Source organism: Sander vitreus, chromosome 18, assembly GCF_031162955.1.
Source record: "Sander vitreus isolate 19-12246 chromosome 18, sanVit1, whole genome shotgun sequence".
Taxonomy (NCBI): Eukaryota; Metazoa; Chordata; class Actinopteri; order Perciformes; family Percidae; genus Sander; species Sander vitreus.
The window spans coordinates 8513463-8537419 of NC_135872.1; the positions used below are offsets into that span (position 1 = coordinate 8513463).

General features: G+C 40.0%; 1 protein-coding gene across 1 annotated transcript in view; it reads left to right on the forward strand.

Moving 5' to 3' along the window:
• Positions 1-5383: 5383 nt before the first annotated feature.
• sipa1l1 (signal-induced proliferation-associated 1 like 1) overlaps positions 5384-23957 on the forward strand; it is a 92983-nt gene continuing 74409 nt past the window's right edge. Inside the window, exon 1 of the mRNA XM_078274378.1 lies at positions 5384-5652. The gene's annotated coding sequence lies outside the window, so the exon portion shown is untranslated. The remainder of the gene's footprint in view (positions 5653-23957) is intronic.

Consider the following 23957-nt stretch of genomic DNA (forward strand, 5'->3'; position numbering starts at 1 on the left):
TCAGAAATCTGACCTTATTCTCAGAATTCTGACTTTTTTTACATTGCTACGTTTTGGTTTAAAAACAAATATCTTTTGCTATGTTTACACCTCGCATTTACACTTATATGGCGTTTCAGAGCCTCTAAACTGGAGAAATTTCTCGTCTCGTTCTCAGAGACTAAGCTACTAACATTACCATGGTATCTACCAGCAAAGGGTGGAGTATACATGCTGCTTCCTGTTTACCCCGGCACGCGCATGGCCGGTATACAAGAATGTTCATGAAATGTGCGGTTTGGGCGTGATAGTTTAAACGGGGATTATTTCTTCTACTGTAGCTAAAAACACTTGGGTGCACGGAGATCGCTTTTGGTTCAAAACTCCGCTTAAAAACCAGAATGTAGCAATGTAAATGTAGTCTCAGAATTCTGACTTGTTTCTCAGAATTTTGACTTTAAACTCAGAACTCAAATACATTTGGCCCTAATCCTCTTCCGTACAACCCCAACCAATCATCCGTCCATTCTCTAAAGTGCTTGTCCTGGTTAAGGTCATGATATTAACATAATAAATAATGTAATTTCCATCAGCCTTAGCTGTACTTTGTGTGTGGTGCTAATAAGCAAGTGTTAGCATGCTCACGCTCTCAACTAAATGGTGAACATGGTAAACATTACCTGCTAAACTAGTTAGCATGTTAACATTGTGATTGTGAGTACGGTAGCATGCTGAAGTTAGCATTTAGCTCAAAGCACAGCTGTACCTGAGTACAGCCTCACAGAGCTGCTAGGGTTGCTGCAGACTCTTGTTTTGCTGTTATTTGTGTTTCTTTTTCTTTTTCATGCATGGTACATAAAGTATCTCCTTTCCTCGAAATGCCCCCCAGTCCTTGTTAAGATGTAAGGGCCAACAAAAAAACAGTTGTCCATTTTTAAGCATTTGCTCTTTCTTTTGAAGTAGCGATCGACTGAACATCATGAGTTGCTTTTGTCCTCTTTTCCAGCCATGTGGTAATTGGTCTGTAACTGTCTCTTTCTTGAGTCGGGTTGTTGTAACCGTTGTGTAACACCCAGGACCATCTCCATTTTCCACTCAGAGTTGCCCCTGGTAACTGTGTTTGACTTAAAAACAATTAGAAAATAAAGAAACACTGTCAACCAGCAAAAAGTTGCTGTTCTCCTCCTGTCTGTCCTAAAATGTTTGTCAACCATTCAGCCTGGTGAATTAATCCCACCAGTTTACTCTCACAATAACAATGTGCAACAAAAGACTAATTGGACACACACTCCAATCAGGACACAGTGGTCTCCACTTATGAAAAACAAGCGCATCAAATTCAATCTATTTTAGGAGCACACTGTCTGCATAATGCCCCTTAGTAATGAGGACAATAGAGCCAGTGTGTGTGAAAACAACTTGTCGCCTTTCTTCATGTCGATCTCTATTAGTGTAGGAGCGCCGCTTGAGTTGAACTTTGTGAATGGGGCCCATTCTTTTCATTCCTCTGCTTCGAGGGGCAACAGAGCCAGGAATTCCACCGCTCTCCCTCTCTGGGTTACTGTGGTCATGTTTCCTATAGGTGGTTGCCCCATGTCTGACTTCACTACTTGACATCTTAATATATCTCAGACAGTCACCATCAGATATGATAGCACAACGTTTGATGCTGTGATCTAAAGGGCATGCTGTAAAAGAGGGGTCAAAGACTGAGCAAAAACTCCCTCATTAAGATGTCTTCTTTCACCACACATCAGTCTATCATACCGCCAAGAGAGAACATGAAAGATAATAGTGAAGGAGGTACAGGCCAAGATGCTGCAAGTGCAAAGACAAGCCCTGTAATGAAAGGCCTCCATTGCTACCAAGTGGGAACTGCAACATTTTCTTTTGTTTTGTACCACATTCATACTACAAACTAAATCTAAGCACATTTTAGTATGTAATGTGTCCATATTGGAAAATTATATACAATAAAAAAATCAATAGAAAGAACATTTAATGTTTGAGTGTAGTGTTGAGGAACACTGTTGCCCCACAATGCAATGCACAAAAAACATAGAGAAGCTACTCACAGTAGCAAAACATTAAAAACAAATTGGTGAACAGCTCCAGGAAGATTTTGGGAAACAAAACAAAGAAATAAACAACAAAGAAATAAGTATTCCATCCTTGGGGGAACATTTAGCTTTGTCTTTGTTAATGTTTAATTGGCCGTGGTATTCGAAAAGTCACAGTTGCATTGATGTCCATCAGGACACTACTGTATAATTTCCTGTACAAAACAGAAAAGTACTATGCTGTTTTTTTTGCATACTAACTGCAAAAACGGTATATTAGGACAATTAGTGTATAGCAAACATTCAGTGTATACAATTAATATGTAGTATGGAATTGGGACACACTAATTGTTTTGTTGTATACTAACAAAGTAAACATGATACAATACAATTTCTAGTACATACTGTAGATAATAATGGAACTGGAACAAAGTTTATGGCTTGATAAGACCAATTTCAAACTACATACAAATTGTAACCATATTTTGTTAATGCAGTACTGTACATTCACACTGAAAAAGTAACTTTTGAATATCCCGCAATACACAATGCAAATGGAAGCTATTTTCTTTTCTATTGTTGTGTTTTCATATATGAATTGAGGGGTTGATTTCCAAAGTTGTATATTTTATAATTTCCCGTCAAAAACCGTAAAGGACAGTTCTTTGTTGTGAAAAAGTATACTATAAAGATTAGGTACTGAGATACTGACATTAAGCTGATGAGAGTATCGGCCGATCAACTCTAAATACTTTCAATGTTACTATAAAATTCAACATTTCCATTATCAGTATTGGATTGATACTCTGCATCAACAAATACCTTAGGTTGAGGTATCAGAATCGACATTAGGAGAGAAAAAGTTGGATTGGTGCTTCCCTAAAGATTAATCCTACATATAATATCTCCAATACTGTATAACACATTAGTTGGTTAAATAAAATAGGGATATAGCTATGTATTTTCCCTTTCAGTCAGCTATTTCAGTTGTACACTCTGGGGGAAAATGAGCTCAAAAGTTTTGAGAGAAGAAATGTCAGCATCTGATAGTTTGTTGCAATATTGGCACAAACAAGGAAGGTCACACACACACACACACACACACACACACACACACACACACACACACACACACACACACACACACACACACACACACACACATGTTCCTCTGCATCAGACAGTTAGTATTTTGAAAGGCTGCATAGCCTGCCTCTTAAAATATTCTTTTCTTAAGAATGGTGGATCAATGTGTCATTCGTCTTTTAATCTAATAATGTAGTTTGAGTTCAGGGTGTTTAGAAAGATCCTATTACATTGTTTTCGTAAACTAAACAGATTCAAGGAGATACAGGACACTTCTCAGGCCATATAAACCTCATAATTTCTCAAAAAGTGTTCTCAACTTGTCACTATTTCTGCTGCCCAAGTAACTGATGCCTCATTATTTTATTGCCGTGACAAACAGTAAGTCATTTATCATCAGTGATGTGTCTTCTCTATGCTTTAATCCATTCTGAATTGCATTCTGTGGCTAACCCAATTAAACTACTTGAGGTAATCCTGGGGGAGCAGTATTTCACCAGAGAACAATATAAACCGCCCACACCAATATCTGCCCCATGACAGAACGGGGTGGGTAGTGTTAGGACCCACAGAGCTATAGGAATAGAGAGGGTTTTAATGACAGTAATCTCTTTTCCTTTGTCTTTATTAGATTATGTAATCCTGGATGACATTTTAGAATAATGGGTGTGTAGATGGAAAGTGGAAATGAAAGGAAAGCAGAGGTAAATGTAAAGAGAATGAGTAAATGAAGATGAGAATATGAAGTACTGTCCCAGGAACCAGAATTTATAATTATAGAGAAGAAAAGACAGACAGACTTTGCGGACAGAGAATACAGAGAACAAAGTTGTAACTATTCACAGGTGATTATGTAGGAAAGAGAGATGAATTCCTGTGACTCCCATACTATTCACCCACTCCTTATGTTGGTACCTCCTGAGCTGCTTTAATTAGGGCAGTGTTCTTTCTCTTATCTAATTAAAATTGTATGCTGAAATAATTAATGTATGTGAGCAAAGCAAGCAGGTGGTATTTGAAACGCTGGGCTTACAGCATTGACGTTATCATCAGTTTTTGCACTAAATGCGTCATTGTTGCTGTCTATAGTATATTCATTTCATTAAGAATTTTAGCTGTTTGTGACATTTCCTATCTGGTGGGTCTTTCAAAATCATCTGACACATATTATTTATGCCATTACGCAAAAGCTGGGGCGCATAAACCACCATGGCAATGGTACATTGGTAAACATAGGTTACTCTGTACGGGTTTTAATTAAAGGAGTCTCACTGGTTGTGATCTCAGGGATGCTCAGAGGCCATCAAAGATCAACTTTTCCTTAGGGTTACCAAATAATCAGAAGTAGGAAAAAAGTAAGTAGCCTACATTTACTCAAGCAGGCTACTGAAGACAAAGCCTGTTTACACTCATCAGCACAATGGGGTGATACAAATTACTGTGTAAAACAGTATTTCAAGCTGCTCTAATGAATATCTTTATGTTAACAATAGATCAAATGAATGTGAAAAGTCTAAAAAATATTTATGGAGTGATTTAGTGTCTTTCAGCTCACATAAAAGTCATGACGTTTAAGATCCAGAATGTTACTATTTGGATTCAGTCTAACTGCTCTCATCAGCCACATTTCCAGCCACAGTGAGGAGCCTAGCTATTTCCAGCAAAACTGTTCTGATAAACCCACTGCGCACTGCATGCACAGCACCAAATGGCAGGGAAAGTTACCAAGTTCGGGTAAAGAAAGTCAAACATCTAGCAGCTAAAGCCAGTTCTTGCGAAGTTGGTGGACTATAACAGGGCTAAAAGGAGAGTGAATATTGGACTTATTGGACAGATTTTTTCAACGGTTTCCAAGGTCAGAAATGAACCTTCAAGCTCAATATTGGATCGTTCTAAACAATGTAGCTACATGAGGTGCTACACAGTATAACTGTGGCTCATTATGATGTCATAAATGAGTCACCTTCATCTTATAAATATACCCAGAATACCTGGTATCACACAATCCAGGTAGGCTATTGCTTCTGGTGGCTGTCCAGTCATTTTGCTATACTGGATGCACCAGTTGCTTGAGGAGGGAAAACGTCGCAAAAAAGCCCATCTGATTCTGTTGCCAGAGCAACGCTCTTCCTCGCTCCCATCCTTTCACCAGCAATCGGCCCGCCTGTGCATTTTGTTAAACTATCGCGAGACTGCGCAGTCTACAAGTTAGACCGCTCTGATTCGTATCGCGAGTATAGAGCCCAGAGGAGTTGAGAGGCGGTGACCTCATCGTCGTCGCGAGGCGGAGCGAGCCGCTGCAACTTTAGATGAACTTCTGATTTGAACAAACCGAGAGGCGGTCGGCGGAGTGCACGTCAACAACAGACGCAAAAGGTGAACAGATTCAGAGGTTTTCTGCTGCGAACTATTTACAGCCGGTTCGTTTTATCTTTACCGGCCGTGACGGTGTGTGTACGCCGGTGACTGACCAGCGAGAGCGTTATTTTTCCTCTCTTAAACGCCGACAAGGTGGAAATTAATAAAGGTGAGTGCACTATCTCCTCCGTTGGTCTTCCCACTGACACAAGCGATATCAACACTGTTAGGTTTTAGTCACGTTGTTCATGGTTTATTTGCTATCTGTGCATTTCAGCATTTTAGTAAACGTGCATGCGATCCATACAAAGATTTCAGGCAACGCTTCGGGGGTGGGGGAAAACTACACTAAAAAGTTTATCTAGCAGTCGGATAATGTTAGTAACGTTACTGTGTGGTGTGTCACGGCTCATGCACCGCCTTATTTTCTAGCTGATTTAGTTAGCTCTATTTTAACGTGCTCTTATATCAATAATGTCGTTAGCTAAACATTTCTATTTCGGGCCACCATTCAGTTAATATGTTATGCCTCTCCAGACAATCCACAGTTTAAAATTGAGACACCGTGGCTCTTAAAGAAACAGGAACCCCAGCAAAATGACGATCAGATAAATGTAATCGTTGTTTGTTTGGTTAAGTTCCTGCGTGACTGCTGTATAATTGGGATGGCTAGCTGCAGTTGCCCTTGTGGGTTTCCTGTCCATCTCAACCTCGCTGACCATCTTTTTAGTTGTGGACGCAACCGTTACCAGAGAAATACCGGTCATACTTCTGAAGCAGCGCTTTCTCTCTGAAGCTCTTCGTGCAAAGTCATGATCGTACAGTGCAACTTGTTGTCAGGCATTGCTGCCGTTTGCATGGGTTGTTTGTTTGGACATTTGCAGTGCTTCACCAAATCTCTGTAAGGTGTGGATGCACATAGAAATCCTTCAGTGAAGTGCGACATGTGTTGTGTTTTGCAGGGAAAGTTTGTTTTCTCTGAAAACCAGAATTCTAGCTTACTAAAATGTTATTGATCATGCATAATCTGTTACTGAAGGACACATTGCACACCTTGGAACTTGCAGGAAATCACATATCAAGTTGAAGCATAATCTCTACCCAGTGCTCTGTCAAAACCTCTCATTAATCAAAATGGCCGTCTGTGTTGTCTAGTCAGATATGAATAGTGATATAACAGTGCTACATTTAAGTGATGAAGGTGCCATCAAGGCTTCGAACACAAAATCAACAAACTCAATTCTTTAAATATAACTCAATATAGTGCACTCATTAAAGTTAGCTTATATGCAAGTTTGTTAGTCCTTGTGTCTGACCTCTTCTCTCCATAATGACACCCTGAGAGGAATTCTTGTTGTAAGTGCTGCTTGTTGTATTGCTGCTATCTCAACCTGTGGAGTCTGTCCCCAGGCTACCAGCTTCAGCCTCCCAGGGGGCTTACATACACACACAGAAACACAATGCTTCCTCCTTTGACAAGTCCTAAATGGACATGTCAAAGAGATCTCATCTCTATTTATCGGGTGGCCGGGGTGGGTCAGATTCTCAACTTGAAGCACAACCGCAGCATTAGAGATATATTCTCTCCGAGACAGCATTTCAACTGCTTTGTCTGCTTTGCTTTGGCTACTGCAGCCAGCCCCTGTGTCGGAACCCCCCCCCAAAACTCTCATTTGTTAGCAGTTGAACATCTCAAGCCATCAGCGCCCTCTTGTCTGTGCCTGTGAATGATGCGGCTGAGCAGATCTGGAGGCTGTGTTGCATTTACAATATTACGTAGGCAATTGAAATTGTGTGTAGGTGGCGGCGCACATGTTCTGTGACACATGTAGCTGCCGAATTAAAGGGGAGGTGGGAGAAAAGGAAAAAAAGGAAAGGGGAAAATAAAAAATGTCACGGTTGCTGTTGGGCAACTAAAAGATTATGAAAAGGGCTTTTGAGATGTAGAGCAGCTGAAACATCTCTCTCTAGGTGTTACTGGATTAAGCAGCTGGACTTGGCTAAAAAAACTTGTCTTTGAAAGGGCTTCAACCCTCTCCAGCGTAGGCACAGTAGGGGCTCTTATTGGGAGTTTCAAATGAAGATTTTCCCCGGGCCTTTGTTGTTGCTTGCAAGCAAAGTCTTTAGCTTTATATTTGTATAAGATGCACTTTGATTGGGATGTGGTCACTCTTTCAAAAAAAAATCCTCTAATGTGTAGCCTAGGCCTATCTGGAACAGGCGAGGCTTTTGGCAGTGCACACAAAGAGAAATCTGGCAAATGCAAAGTCAGGAAAAAGAGGACATTTCAATCTCATAGCTGGCCAGCTTGCACTTTCACTGTCTATATGCAATGCATTGCGCTGACAGGAGCTAAAAATGGGGTCCTACCTGTTTACGATCTCCCATGTTAGCCTCACTATGCCCCCCTCCCTTACCCGGCTACTTTCTTCCATCTCTGTCTCGTCCTCCCCTTCTGTCTCACTTCTGTCGCTATTTCTTTACTCTCCACCTCCCACGATTCCCTTCTCCCTCCTCCTGTCACTGACATTGCCTTTCTTTCTCGTCCTGCTTCCTTCCTGTTGTGGAAAGCATGTCAGGACCGACATTCTCATCATTTCTGTCCACATCCCTCACCTTATCTATCCTTCTCTCTTGTTTCTATTCCCCCTCCCTCTCTTTGGTCTTCATTTCTTCTTTTCTCTGCGTTTCTGTCTCCCTCCCCTTCTTCTCTGTCTCTCTGCATGCTGGAGATTGGAATGTGAGTTCCCTCCGTTTAAGGTCTTGGGGTGGGCTGTCTCTTGAGAAATACCGGAGCAAGAAATACTCGTTAACAGTGAATAGATCACATTGCAGGGCAGAATAATTTAATAAAACTACTAGGACCTGGCTGTGTTTTTCCTGCATAGAGATTTTTAAGGTGGCCTTCTTGCTCAAATACTGTGCAGATTTTGACCTTAACCTGAACTTAATAACACCCATTTCAAGAGCTTTGTGTTAAATGCATCTCTGCCAACTGCAACAGCAAAATCACTATAGGATGGCTCTAGGATGCCAGCTAATTAGCTATTTAGACTATAGACTATTATAAGCATAATTCACATTATTTGTCAGGTCTGACAGGAGACAGTACACAGGAAGAAATGGCCTGCTGTTGGAAGGGAGAGTCAAGAGTACCAGTGTTATGGATGAACTAGTAGGCATGGGCCGGTATACGATTCTGACGGTATGATGACCTTCAGCAAAAATATCACGGGTTCACGGTATTGCAATTACAGCAAATTTTTTTTTTTTTTTTTTTTTTAAATGTCTGGGTAACAAACAGTTTTTTTTCCTCCATTAAACACAATGTATTTTATTTTTAAACACACTGCACACTGGCAGTGAGGCGGATTACTAAACTGCAGTTTCTCTCCTTGACCGCTCATAAAAAAACAGCTGATACCACAGGAACTGTATGACGGAAAATTGTAGTGGTTTTGAAACCTCGACTCTTTCAAACCGCGGTGTACTTTGAAACCGGTAACCGGCCCATGTCTACTCTCATGTCACTCAACAAATTGGTGGTTGCTTGTAGTAAAGGCTGATGTTGAAAACAGGAAGATAGAAATGCACACCTGTTCTAGTGAGGTGCTTGTTCACCGGCAGACTTCAAAAAAAGAGAATGGCAAGTTAAGCACTTATAACTCTGATGCATTAATTCAACTTATGACATCAACGTAGCTGTCTTTGTAAATACCCTATTGTTGATTTCCCCCCCCCCCCTATTTAAAATATACCTTTTTTTTGGGGTCTTTCACTTGAGTGAAAATATTGAGTTGCACTATGAATGGGGGGAAAAAGTCATCATATGGAATTTCAGACTACTATCATACAAACATAATTAACACAACTAAACTGATTCTCATTTTTTGGCTGTGCATATACATTCATGTAGCCGCGCCCACTTGTCTTGAATGACAATACAGCCAGATGAACTTGTAGCCTAATCATTATATTAATTCAACAGATAGTTGGGCTGTCTGGCTACGTTTGCTAAAATTGCAAAATCCCAAAAAGTATTTTTTAAAATATTTGATCCCTTAAGACCAGAGTGCAGCATTGTTGTGGTCTGTGTGCTCTCTGACACTTTTGAAGTGCCAGCCAGCATGTTGTTTTCTCGTAACAAACGGCCTTTGCGGTGTTTTCTCTGATATGTGAAATTATGTCTTTTGATCCATGGTCTTTTCCAGACGATAAATTGGGAACCCTGTTGAGGCTTTCAGTTGGCTGTGTCAGGGCCTTTTCATTGCAGCCAGAGAAGGGAAAAAGAGGGCATAAGAATAAACAAGTTAATTTTAGCCATTCCACCTGAGGTGAGGGGACGTAAAAGCCAAATCTTTTTCTGTATCGTATCCATTTCTCTTTCTCCATTTTCTCCTCTCTGTCTGGTGAAATAACTTCTTAATTAGGGCTGTAAGAGTGGATTATAGCACATGAAAGCAGCGCGGATTATATAAAAAAAGCCCCGATTTCAGTTGTGACAGATGAGCAATCTATAAAAACATCATGAAACAATGACTAGGCAGGCTAATCCACGCAGTAGTAAACAGAAGGAACATACTGTACAGATATGGGAGAGAGAGAGAGAGAGAGAGAAAGAGAGAGACAGACCGCATTAGCTAGCTAGCAAGCATAATTCTTACAATAGTACAAGCCAGGGTGGACAGTTAACACCAGCTAAAACCTACATTTTTACAAAGATTGACAAGTACTTACGATACTGGCGATACAAGCTAATTTAGATGGGTCCAAATTGTAATCCAAAAGTGGCTTGTATTAAAAACAAATATTCCTTCTAGTCTATCTATTCAACATTGGATCCCTCTGCTCAAGCACAGCAGGCTGATAAAGCTAAACCTTTGAAGATGACTTTTTGAACAAGGCAGAACCCAAGTTACATCTAGTGGAGTATTTCATCTCATCTAGTGGAGTATTTCATCCTACTAACTGTTGTTACCTTCATGTGGCCTTAGACCCCTTTTAGGCGTATGCATTGATCCAAAATGTACCAGTGTTTGTGATATGATGTGAATGGTTCAACACACATACCATCTGGCTTTGTGATTCTGCTCCTGATCAGGGATTTAATTAGGGCTGCAACTAACGATTATTTTAATAATCGATTAATCTGTTGATTATTTTTTCGATTACATCAACCCAATACATACTTGTTGTTTTAGTTAATAGTTGTGTAAAGGTAAGTGCAGGTGAAACATGTGTTTAATCTGCATCAAAAATGGATTTGTATGTGAAATGGATGATTGTCTCAGAATGTTTTCCTGTCTTCAACACTATGATGACTTATCATCTTATATCTTATCCCCAAACATGTATGGTAGCATTGCTGAAATTCCCACCAACTGCCTTGCCATCTGTTGTCAAGCAGCCCAAGCTCGCACATTTCTGTCTTACTTAATGACTAAAAGGATGTTGCTACTGTTGGCTGCCTGGGCTGGTATTACTGATGGAAGTGCTTTTCTGACCCTGTTGGATTTGTTAATTGTTGCTGTCTCTCCGGTGCTATTTGGGGGAAATAAGTTTGAGTGTGTGGAGCTGCAACCTGAAATTTATGCAAGCTATTTGTCAGATAATGACAAATGATAGCTATTTCATCACTAAATAGTTGAGTTGTGTTTCCTTTCAACTGTCAGGCGAATTTTAAGCGAACAATTGAATAGCGTTTGCTAGCCGGAAAAAATACATGTCGCCCTGGCCATCTAACCGCATCCACGAGAGAAAAATGAAGAGAAGTCTTCAGGAATTTGGTTTAATTGAGCAAGTTTAAATTGTTCTTTCACGTCCGTGCATCAAAATAGGTGACTGGAAACACTTGAGATGTGATGAAGCTATGATTTGATTGTTGTCAATCTGGAACCAGAATTTCTCGTACAATTTCAACAACAATCATGTTCAAGTTTAACAGCAGTGCCCTCCATTGGGCAAAGCTTGAGCCACATAGGCATACATCTTTCAAGAAACTAAGTGAAGAATAATTTGAGCGATGAAAGGTAATGTTTCGCAATTTTACAAAGAACATTCTATTAAGAGATTAAAGTGCTCATATTATGCTTTTTGGCCTTTTCCCTTTCCTATATCATGTTGTATATATCTTTTTTTGTGCACGTTATAGGTTTACAAAGTGAAAAAGCCCAAAGTCCACCCCAAAGGGACTTACCATCTCCAACAGAAAACACTGTTCACAAACTGCTCCAAACAGCTCTGTTGTAGTCCAGCCTTTACTTCCGTGACGAACGTTCATCACTTTGTAACACACGTTATAATGCTCACCTAGCTGCAAACGTGGCACACCCTTGTACCACGCCACGCCTGTGCATGTGCGACTCCCAACAAAGATGGAATAGAAGTGAGATGCCTCACTCTGTAGCTAAAACGGAGAGCTCAACACACAGGGTGAAAAGAGGAGCTGCAGCAATGTGCAGTACAACAAAAATATGGTGTTTTTTGAAAAGTAAACCTATTTTGATATAACCTCTAAATACAAATATGAACCTAAAAATGGGCATTATATGACCACTTTAAAGCACTTTTATTATGTAATAGGTTTTACCCGCAGAAGCTCTGTAATTGGAAGTTTTAGCCTTAAAGCCTTGTTCAGGCGGATTTAGTTTTTTCATGGAGATGTACTGTGATTTTAGTCCTGTCCGAAGCCTGTCCTGTTTCTCCCCCCATTTCTGTGTTAAGTTGAGCCCTAAAGGCCCTCTGTTTTTTGGCTTGCTTGTCGGTCTTTTCTTTAATGATTAGTGGACCTTCAACTGAAATATTTTAAGGCAAGGCCAACTAGTCACTTGTTCTTTGCATTGTATTTGTGAGGGTCCTGGGCTATTTTATCAACTCTGCATGCAAACTGAGTTCTGTGGGGTGCAATGAAAGATTTTGTTAACGTGAATAGAAATCCATTTACACAAACAAAAAACCGTGTTTGGTTAAAGCGTAACTCTCGCCAAAATGCAACCTAGGGTCTTTTTGTGAATGTACCCGAATTTTCGTTTAAAAGCATATTTAGGACGGAATCGCCACTTTTAAGATTTACCGTATTCTCGTTTTTCGGTCAAATGGCCTTTTGAATGGGAGTGCTAGGGGCACTTTTATGCTAGCATCAAAATAGCTATTTTTTAAAACCCTAAGAAGGCTCGGCACAACATGAAACTTTGCTTGAAGTATCACCAGGGGCTCTACACCTTAACGAAATCATTGACAACATTGTTTGTGTACTCAGAGTTTACTAAAAAGTTTTGAACAACTCACCGTAGGTCTTGTTGTTTCCGGTCGCTACCACCTCGGCAGTCAAAACGAGTCGATATCCGAATGCGAATGAACAGACTCCATATGAGGCTCCTTTTTCAACTACGAGGTCAATATTGTTTTTCAATAATGACAAAACAAGAAATAATCTGTGCATTTATATGTACCTAAGCTTTAGGAGCTTTCCATCTTTACTCTCCTCCCTGTTATGTTGCATTCGGAAATCGATTGTTTTTGACTGTTAAAATGGCCGTGGCCGGAAACAACAAGACCTATGGTGAGTTGTTCAAAACCTTTCTTTTTAGTAAACTCTGGATACACAAACAATGTTATCAATGATTTCGTTAAGGTGTAGAGCCCCTGCTCATACTTCGAGCAAAGTTTCATGTTGTGTCGAGCCTTCTTAATGTTTTTAAAAATAGCTATTTTGATGCTAGCATAAAAGTGCCCCTAGCACTCCCATTCAAAAGGCCATTTGACCGAAAAACGAGAATACAGTAAATCTTAAAAGTGGAGCTTCCGTCCTAAATATGCTTTTAAGCGAAAGTTTGACTCGGGTACATTCACAAAAAGACCCTAGGTTGCATTTTGGCGAGAGTTACGCTTTAACCATATGTTAAAAGGCTACTTGTACTCAACAAGCCTGCTGGTGATGCACAGAATATCCTGGAAAAGTGGTTATTAATCACTTACTATAATTGTACACTGGCTAACATGCTGTCTAGAGCAATCCAGTTACCAGGCAAAGAGCATTGCTATTTTTTTATCACCCATATGCCGCTGGAACATTTGTGTTCGCATCCAAGCATTCTGATGGCATGAGACATCCACTAAATTTGATGAATTACTCGGCTACACACTGCAAAATAAGAGCATGGTCAATTGTATTACATAATGCACACAGTTCCGTTTAGGAAAAAGAACATTCCTGTCTTCTGCATGCACTGAGGACTCTGACTGCGATTGATGAATACAACAAACTGGCTGGCTTTTGCTTCATGTTCCATGCGCTCGGTCAGAACTTGAAAAAACTAGTGCACCTGACTCCTGGAACAAATTGTAGCACTTCCTTAAAATCAACTCACTTGCCTTTTGGACAATTTAGAAATCTGGTTTTAAACCTCCAAACTTCTACTTGTAACTGCTTTACATAATTATTTATATATATATATATATATATATTAGTGTACACACACACTCTCAGGGTTAGTATATCTGTAGTTTGTAAAATATGCCATTTCCTTAACAGACTCCTGCTTTTTTCATATGCTGCTGTAGGGAAACCTCTTCTGATGACAGTCACACATGTAGGCACAGGATTAAAGGAAGACATATCCTGGTCATTGTTCATCGCGGCTGGATGGAGTCGCCTGTCTGATCTAAAGGAAACCGTTACTACTTGAGGTTGAGAAAGCTGTCCTCTGTTGGCAGTAAGTTTTCTTTTTTCATTAAATGATCATGCAGTATATAAAACTATCAGCAAGTTCTGAAGCAGCTGCTCTATTGAAGAGGAATATATAAGGGATGTTGTCTTCTTCTGTTTCATACCACACATTGCAAATCCGCTACAGCGTGAAAACGTGGTTCACAGAGAAAATTTGGCTTTAAAGTCAACAGATTTTTGAGTTGTTTTTCTGTCCTTGAAATTGATTAAGTGTGCTGTGATTGACAGTCTCTGTGATGTCACTGCCAGTTTGAGTTCTCTTCCTTGGGTATAATGCCCTACTGAGCCACTGCAAACCAAACAGATAATCTTGTGGCCATGTTGATGTTTCTGGTAATGCGGCTGCCTGGGAGAGGTTATGTTAAGATCATTGGAACACACATTACTAGCAGAGCTGTTTAGTACTCAAGTTACTTTAAAATGTCAGTTATGAAAAGAGAATATGTCAAAAAGCTCATAAGTGGACAGTTTTAAAAGATAGAGATTATTTTTTAAACAAAGTGTATAGGCGGTTTTGTTGGTACAATCTCTGCTTTCCTTAATAACAATGCTCCTTATCAACTCTAATTTGGTTTCAAATCTCTAATATGTTTTACTAAATAAGTAACGATCAAAATTAAAGTTTGGATAAAAAACATCCTAAGTTATTATTTATGAAGAGTTTAACTGTCAAAAACTGATGAAGCTAAGTTGCCTCCTCGTCAGGACTATGTGGTTTGATCACATCGCAAGTTTATATGTTTATATGTTTTTTATATATATATATATATATATATATACACATACACACACACACATATATACACACACACACACATACACATATATATATATATATATATATATATATATATATATATATATATATATATATATATATATATATATGTATGTATGTATGTATGTATGTATTACAGACAGAATACCAGCTGAGATCAGTTACATTGTTTTTTTTAATCAGGACAGCAGTTTTCAGATTACTTTATGTGCTTACATAATTGCAAAAGGGCTGATCTTTAATGCAATATCTACATTGCCCATTATTATTCATCCAATGTTCCAAAGGCGCATTCTGTTTACTAATCTGATATCATTTTAAAAGTCTAACTGAGAAAACATTGGAGAACCCTTTTGCAATTATGTAAGCACATAATGTAATCTGAAAACTGCTGCCCTGATTAAAAAAACAATGCAACTGATCTCAGCTGGTATTCTGTCTATAATGGAGTTGAATGGAAATGTCTAAGTGACCCCAAACTTTTGACCGGTAGTGTATATTGTATCCCAGTATGAATTGGGTTTTTAACTTACCCCAGCATTCACTGAATATTTTCAGAGTGCATAGTAAAGGCTCCAGCCACCCATGACCTTAAACAGAGTAAGCAGCAAATGGATATATGGATGTTTCTTGTTGGAGCTCAGCCATTGCTAGCTTGCTAACTGTGAATTTTGTACTGGTTGTCTAGCAGCTACTTTTCTATTTGAGGGATGGTGATGGTTTCATACCCGTTTGTACCATGTTTGTGTAGTAATATCTAGTTCAGTATAAAGCATATCTACTCTTAGCTAATCACACACTGCTATAAAAGGCTTGTACAAAATGGCATGGATCTGGATTAAAGAGTCCTAGAAGAAAAATTGCATTTGGTAAACAGTTGAAGAAAAAGAGAATATTCAGTGCATTTTCATAGATGACATTTCACTCAGAAAAGTTCAATAAGGCTCAAGCTCTTGCACATTTGTGCCAAGGAGAAAAGAGCTCTGGTGGATCTGTGCGTAATGCTTGGGTTTGTGGGTTCCAAGGAGGTCTTTGTGCCAGGGGAGGTGAACACATAAATCTGTACTAGCAGCTGCAGCAGCTTTTGGCTGAACCCTTGATAGTCTTTCCTGCTTTACAGATCCATGTACTGACACAAAGCAAAAGAGATAATGCTGATAGTAGTCAATTCCTCACTGACACAAAGTCATTTTGTAGCATTTATGTTTAGGACTGGACTATATTTATTTTCATTTGAAAAATACTCGTCACAGTTCAGGCTTTATATTGCTTGTTTGTCTGACCAATAGTTCAAAACTGAAAGGCATTTCATTTCCAATTGTATAAAACAAAAAGCAAATAACTTTTTTAGCAATTTGAACCGGCCAATGTTGGCATTTTGATTTGATAAATCACTTCAACTATTCATAGAGTATATCCTATTGATTGTAGTTATCGATGTATTTTCTGTCAATCACCAACTTGATTAATCCGCCAATTGAGTCATTGGCTTATTCTGTTGATTCCATTGCCTATTCCACGGACATAAACTAGACTAGAAGATCGGACCGGCTCAAGGACATGCCGATGATTTTCTTTTAAACCAGAAAAATTAGGTCACAATGCCCAGGCATACAGCATCTGGCTTGCAGGTGGTGGAAGCAGAAACCAAAACAGGAAAGTGGCCTGTCATGATCTGTAGTGCTCACTACAACCTCTCTGCTCACTGGACTCATCCAAGAAGGGGAGTGTTTTGGCATGTAAGGTGATGGCCTTGAGAGCCAGAGTCGAGTTTCCATTCTCGGGTTAATAGATTTCAGGTTTATGGCTTTGTAAAGACCATATGTCTGGTAAAAGTGCATCAGCCTTTTGCTAGGTACATCCCATCATGCTTTTAGTTGGGTGTACAATGGCATGCAGTCTAATGTGTGAGAATGCTGTGTGTACACAACGGTGATGAACTCATTGTTTTCATCTTCATCTAAGCTCAACTTGCTGAAGAACAATGAAATCTGGTGCCACGCTACCCAAACCTTCCTATATATATATATATATATATATATATATATATATATATATATATATATATATATATATATATATATATATATATATATATATATATATATCTCATATGATAAGGACGTAAACACACACATCTATCTATCCATCCATCCATCATGGATGGATGGATGGATAGTGTGTGTGTGTGTTTATGTCCTCATCATATCGGTGCATCTCTAATATTTACTCAGAGCTGAACTGGTTAATGATTATTTGGACAATCAGGATTGGAAGTGTTAGGCTTCACACACTGGGGTATGTTGTTGCAGAGAAGCCAGCTCCAATAGGCTTTGTTCCTGGTGTCAGTTAGTGAATGGCTGCAGTCCTAACCCCGCTGACCCTCCTGAAATTTTGCTCGGGTAGCGTGTAAACTGAGGGGAAATCTCTTTCATGCTTTCATTTCCAAACACAAAGACCTGCTGAGTAAAGATGGCCTGTATTTTAGTGTGATGGGATTTTTGTCTTTTTAGATTAAAATGGTTATAGCGGAAACTGGTTGATTAGTCTATTAGTCACTCAACAGATGACTAACAACTATTTTGAGAACCAATTAATCGTTTCAGATATTTCTTAGGCACAAATGTCAAACATTCTCTGGCTCCTCAAATGTGAGATTTAGCTGCTAACTTAAAATCAACTCACTTCCCTTTTGGACAACTTAGAAATGTGGTTTTAAACCTGCGAACTTATACTTTTACTTGCTTTAATATTTGTACTTTCTTTTGCATCCTTATTATCCCAACTTGTTTATCAAATCATTTTTCCAATTCAGAAAGTTCTATCGTCTTTAAATTTTTCTTACGATGGTGTCGCTTCTTTTCTGTGTTGTTGTTTTGTTTGTTTTTGTAATTTGACTCAATGACATTGTAAATGAGGGTCGCCCCTCAATGATCTCTTGAATATAAATAAAGGTTGAATGAATAAATGAATATGATGGTAAACTAAATATCCTTGAGTTTTCGACTGTTGGTTGACAGAACAAGCAATTTGAAGACGTCGTCTTGGCCTCTGAGAAATTGTGATTGGAATGTCATAGACCAAACAATCGCGAAAACATAATTGTCACTAGTCACTAATAATTGTGATTGGAAAATAATCGTTCGTTGCAGCCCTTTAAAAAAAGTGCTTTTAAAAAATCATTTTCTAAAGATTTTTGTCACTTACCACCAGAAACCTGCTGTCATCCCTCAATTCTGCTGAAAAAAACGTTTGACACATGAAGCAAGTGATGTTGACCTCGTCTGTCAGAAAACCTCCCTGCTCTCCTCCTCTCGCACCAGTTTCATCAGCACCTCCCCCTATCACCTACCCTGGAAATCCAGAGTTCTCGCGAGAGCACAATTTGAATTTGCTCAGCGAGTCACTCTGGCATTGAGTAATGATGCTCATTAACTATGCCCTTGTAGCCGAGCTGCACCAATCACTTCGGTGTATCTGATATAGGCGGGCCAGAGGCGAGCTAAACAGATGACGACAGTTTAATCTAGCAGTTAGCTCCGCTGGTAGCTAAGCGTATGGGGCTCTGGATACGTCACCCCGTGTATTGTTGTGATTGGTCGTAGTGTTATCCAATTGTGTGCAGTAAGATTTTCAAATGCACGCCCCTCGTGTTGGGCCATTTCAATACTCAATGCCAGACCCTTAATCTTTCAGATTTGGGTCTGGATTTCCAGGCTACCTACCACCGTAAACACAGACAGAAACCCAGTCACTCAAATTGAGCGGGCCGCTCCATTGCGTTTGAGTGCTTTAAATGGCCATCGGAGGCGATTTACCACACCGAGCTTTGATCCATTCCAGTGGCATTCTGACAACTTCTAGCTAATGCCTCCGACATCTCTCCAGCTGCAAGGAGGAAAGCTCAAACAGTGGTTTATGGAGGTGAGACGTGTGAGCTTAAGCAAGCAGCTGTTTCTCATCAAGGCATGGGAGAGTTGACTGCCCTAGCGGTTCTTTCTAATGACAACGGGGCAAATTTAGAAGTAAAGCATCTTCAGCGCGTTCCCACAGGGCTGTTCTTAATGAAGTGACTGTCTGAAGTTGTTTAACATCTCATAAAGCACTTGAGGAAAACGGCCACGGTTGAGGAGAGGTTGAAATGAAGGGACTTTCTTCAGCCTGCCTCTCTTGTTTTCTATATTTTATGGTCTCATCACCTACTGGTTTGAAATAAATTGCCTTTTTTGTTGCAGTTATACTTTGCAGTCAGTGAGTTAGAGAACAGACCTTCACAAAATAACTGTCAGGGGTCCCTATTGCTTCATGAATTCATATGTATCATTGCACCTATGTGTAGGATTATATCAATGATTGTGAAAGGCCAGGTGTTGAAATTTAATGGGCTATCCGATGACTTGAATAGCATGATTGTAGTTGGACATCACAGCCTCTACCCAGGATGAAAAGAGTATCTAGAGGGTTGTAGCTCAAAGCACCACCGGGTTCTCAATGCTTCCTGATAAGAGATTCAGTAAGCTAATGTTGCCAGGCAACGGGCGCAATTCCACTTTTGGTAAGTATTGCTTAGTAACAACTTTTTTTTTTTCTCCAAAAAGCAAAGGCAGAATCACTAGTGGCATCAATAATGGCCACAACTCTGGAATCTAATCACCCATTTTAGGGATTTAAAGAATTGAAGGCAGTATATGCCCCACACAGACTGACTATTTTATTCAGTTGAATGAATTAGAAAAACAAATGTTGGGGAAAAATATGAACTCAATAAGCTGCTAGTCAATACATTTTTTTTTTATGCATGGGCTTTATCTTATTTTTTTGTTTTGCAAAGCTGAATCCTCCACAAAAACCCTTACAGGTTGTGTCAGAGCTGGAGCACTCTTGTCTCACAATGCACCTCTGCCTGCAATTGGCCAATGGTGCACTAGTGGGAGGTGGAGGAGGAGGAGAGGGGTAGTGTGAACAGGGCCTGCGGGGGTGGTGCTGCGTTATATAATATCAGATGAACCCAGCTGTGCTGTGTTGTTTAGCCCATGGGTGAAGTGGTGCCAGCCAAGCCGACTGATGAGTCCACCTGCGCTCATCAAAGTAGGTTCTGCATTAGGGTTAGTGCTGTACCCGACTCAGAATTTTGTCATTTAACTCTGGTATGGCTTCTCGATATGAAAATTTGACTCTTGGTTCCTTTTTTAAATATAGATTATCAAGCAACGAACTGCACTGAACTGCCAGATTTTTGAACGGTGTTCGGCGGGACGTTCAGGGCGACAAACACGTTCACGTTATATAGTAAACAAGCCAAGTTAGCCCTCCAAGCTAATGTGTGCTTACTACTGCAGCCGAATGAACACCTTCGTACCAAGATGGCCAACACTCTTTTTTATTATTTATTGATCTCCCATATTGACAATATATGCATAATGTATCACGTCTTCCGTTTTTACCCTTCACAATAAAAGCCCAACTTAAATTCACTCCGCATTCCCCCGAGAAAATAAATAAGTTAGCCTGCACTACGCTAAAAACATTTCTGCCGACACTAGCAAACAAAAACCAGAGACTATATATAGTGTTAAGCTGCTGTGAGCTGTAAATTCATCTTCTCAGTAGAAGATAACGTTATCTCCGAGCCTGACGAGGCAAGGCTTCTATTCCTCTGGCAACGTGACTTTGCGTAAACATACACGCCACTTTCCTAAAGCCAAATGGCGTGTTATCTGTACGCATTTTGAGCTATCCGTGTGTATGTCTACGCTGTATACGGTGGATGTAAATGTACGTGTAAACGTTATCTCGGAAATGTGTCGTGCTATCGCGAGAACGTCACACGCGTGTTTAAAAAAAAAAAAAAAAAAAAAAAGGTTGTGTTTAGGGAAAGAACATTGGGAAAGGCTTTAGTAACACTAAAAAACGACAAAAACACGACGTGACCAACGTCACACGCTTAGGAAAACAAACGGTTGGGTTTAGGAAAAGAACATTGGGGAAGGCTTTATTAAAAAAAAACGGTTGTTAAACACTACACGCGGGACGCGATCCCTTCTCTCCTTGGTGAAAGTCCTGTGTTTTACCCATCCGCCACCACAACCAACCTCCCTCTGCGGAACTCCGTCCTTTCATACTACTCGCTACGGCGATAATTCACATGTAATGTAGGTCAATGGAGGCCAAATGGCGTTGATAAACACGCAAAAAAAAACGACTACGTGTCTTCATAACACACAAAAATGGCATACGAATTGGCGTGTCATACACCACTTAGTGAGATCAGTCTGTCCTCTGGGCAGCTGCCTCCATCTCACTCAGACTCACCCTGGACCTGGGTTAGTTGCCTGTACCCGTCGCGGACATCTTCACCGAGCAGACGGGACGACGTTGCAGACTCTGCAACTACTTCAGGGGACATTTCATACTAACTGACGAAAAACAAACCCCTAACTAACTAAAACAACTGCTCGACTTCAAGAATCTCAGTTGACCGAGGGGGGTCACCGACTGATGATTTGAATATTCGACTTCCAGGGGGCAGCTCTTATTTGGGTACAGGTCAATGAACAGATTGACCACATGTAGTCAGTGGATCAGAGGCAAGTTGAAATGGGCACAACTTGTAACGGCAGCAACAACATCCCCTATTGCGGCACTGTGTTTCCATGGCAGCACAGTTGTTGTGTTGTCAGAAACCTTGGAGTGTAATGATAATGCAGGGTTCTAACAACGGTAATTAGAAGCCATTTTTCTTTGCTCTCTTATCCCTGCAGTCACTCTTCGGTAGAGCAAGCACCAAGAAGATATATCCTTTCATCTTGTGTAGAAAAAGGCAGCTTACACTTCTTCCCTCATGTTGGCAATGTGTTACACAGTGATTGTGGACAGGAACCTCTGTGAGGAATCAGTTACTGTTAATTTCCCCAGCTAGCTGGTGTGTTTCTTTTGGCACACTCCGCAAGAGGCTTAAATCTTGAATAAAGACAACAATACACTACAGGTGTCTTCCAGGAAGGGGCCTTTCACCCTGCAAGCTCTATTGAAAAAGCCTGTATCAGAGTCACTATCATTAAAAGTAGGGCTGCACGATTTGGAGAAAGTCATATCTTGAACATACAAAGTTAAACGAGCATAAGAAATGCATAAACAAAAATGTGCAACTTCACATTTCAGAAAATAAAATAAATACAAATTCTTATTAAATTAATACATTTTGTATGCCCTTATAAACAATGATATTCAAGATGAGTGTAATATAATAACTACTAATGAAGTACAAAATATACTTTGTACAACCTCTTCTTAAGGTCTGCATGCTCTGAACCCCTCTACACTTCTGATACTCACGTGACCATACGCGACACCATGGGGTAGCGTAATTCAGAGGGCAGATTCAACATGGATTCAACACAGAACCATAAATCAGGCATTAGTGAGAGCGAGAACGGCAGGCGAGAGAGTGACTTCAGTGCCTGAGTGGTGAAGCGAGGAGAGAGACCGTGAGCGGTGTCGGAGTTATTGTAGCGACTGTGTGAGGGGAAAAAAAGAGATAGCAAAGATGATGTTGAGTGAGTTAACGGAGAACACCAAGCTTTTTAAGACTCGGTGGCTTCATCTGTTGTTAATACTATCGGTAAAGCGAAGGGTGTTACAACGTGGAGACGTGGAGTGCACACAGTGTCGCACACATAGCACACCCTTTTTGTTTATTCAGAAAGCACAATTTTGAGTGACGTCGCAATTGCGGTTAGATTAATCGTGCAGCCCTAATTAAAAGCTCATCATGTTGCCCTCCCAGAACTCTGTAATTAAAGAAGTTTTTTACAGCTGAAAAGTGGGTCTTTTCATAAAGCTGGGCTGTCTATGCAGTAGAATGGGGCAAACATTTTAGAAATCGGTGCTACATGATCGGAGAAAACGGAGAAAGGCGGCTGTGGTATTTCCTTTTACTCAAAAGATAGGAAACCTGCAACTACCAGAATGCACTGTACCACACCGGACCAATAAACGCTCCTGCTGGTGGGTGAGGTAATGCGAGCTCGACGAGCTTGTCAATATTGACACAGAATGGTTGCCGGCTGTTAACAATCTTGTATAACAGTTAAATGGTTAGCTGAAATATGTTTCTGAATTATTTTTAGGTGGGAAATAGACAATACGGTAACATTATCTTGGTTTATATTTGATCAGCACTCCCTTTATATGTGATTGCTGAGTTCGGAGTTTAAGAAAAAGAGAGAGAGGCGACTGGCTCTCTCAATCTGCTTCTATACTCTTTGTGTCCATATGCGGATGTACAGTCGGTAGTTAAAAAAACCGACCCTTTCGGGCCAGCAGCAAACTTCCACGCAAAAGGTTGTTCTGTTGGTGTGTGAGTAGGGCGATCTGGGCACTGGTAAGATGGAGTGAAATTTACCATAGTTTATTTACACATACTACCAATATTATTATGATACAAAGCTGGTTGAATATTGGCAAAGTATCCCTTTAAAGGAAGAGGCATCTGTGTTTTTATCCTGAACTCTGTCTCTTGTACGGCATTACAGTTAGACACAGACAAACTCGCATTTAATACAAGTTAGTTTTAAACAAACTCCTCTATACTCTTCAGTCATTAAAGGACTTTAACCATTGAAAGAAATGTCAGCAGCACTGTCGGCTGTGATCTCTTTGTGTTGTATAGCAATTTGCGCTGTGTTATATCCAAAGGAAATGTCCAAACTATAAAATATGAGGTTCAGCTCTTGATGTTTGGTGGACATGTTGAGTGAAAAGCTTTGTTTATGTGTCTATTTTGGTGTGCCTGTTGTGTTGATGAAAATGTAATTGGGGGGGGAATTGAAAAATAGGGACGTAACGGTATGAAAACTTAACCTCACGGTTATAGTGACCAAAATTCTCACGGTTTTCGGTATTATCGCGGTATTTTTTAAAAAGTGTGTTCAATATGTTCAGAAAGCACTGATAGGTCTACCCAAGC